Here is a 967-nt window from a genome sequence, read left to right as displayed (position 1 = left end):
ACACATTTAGTTTCGTTTGCGCAGTGGTTCGTTATTTGAATTATCAGCAACCCTTGGAGAAGCCAATTCCAATTCTGGTGAATTTATAACAATAGATAGTAATAAATACATGGACCGAAAATTTAGATTTCGGGTTGGATTTTGTTACTGATAAAAACATGAAAACTATTGATGAAAAAGGTACTGACACTGAAAAAAATTAAAAATAAAACTTACGTCAATCGACAATTTTCCGGTTTTTTATGTAATGAATATATGGTTTTATGTAGTTTATGGACTGAAAGGTAATATTTATTTTTATTTTGTTATTACTTAATATGTACTTACGCACATAAATGAAATATGCACTTTTGAGTTGGACTCCTTTGGAAAAATACATGCACATTTTTGTTTGAGCGATGTAATATCAATATCTTCTATTCAAATAAGAAATAGTGACTATTCAATTAATTAAAACATTAAAAAGTTCTAAAATAAGCTTCCCTTCCATTGAGCGGACACCTCTCTTGTGCGGACAAAAAATTACTGACGGTGAGTGTCCGCCCAAGGGAGGTTTCACTGTATATTAAACAAGCGGCTGAATGATTTGTATTAAAAAGCAGGGTACGAAAATAAACTGTACAAAACAATTCCCATTTGCTCATCGATCATCATATCATTTGTGGTTTTGTACAGTTTTGTACATAGTCAGAAACAAATTGTAAGATTCACTGTCATTTTCCCCAACGAGAAACGTTTGCATTTCGTTTGTGACAATTGTACCATATGGTACGTTTTATATGTATGCGAACGTTTCAATTACGTGACAAATATTTGTTTCTGTAAATTTTCATATCCAATTCGATTAAAAAACATTTTTATTTTTTTATTTCATTGCAGCCATTCGTTTTGTATTTAGTTATTGCATATATGTACATACATACATATATTTTTTTCTGCACGATTCATTTCGTTTGTTGTTTCGTAT

This window comes from Rhagoletis pomonella, unplaced genomic scaffold, assembly GCF_013731165.1.
Source record: "Rhagoletis pomonella isolate Grant_MI unplaced genomic scaffold, Rhpom_1.0 Rhpom_scaffold_00001, whole genome shotgun sequence".
NCBI lineage: Eukaryota > Metazoa > Arthropoda > Insecta > Diptera > Tephritidae > Rhagoletis > Rhagoletis pomonella.
The sequence above is the reverse complement of the archived record's forward strand: the minus strand, read 5'-3'. Positions refer to the sequence as shown.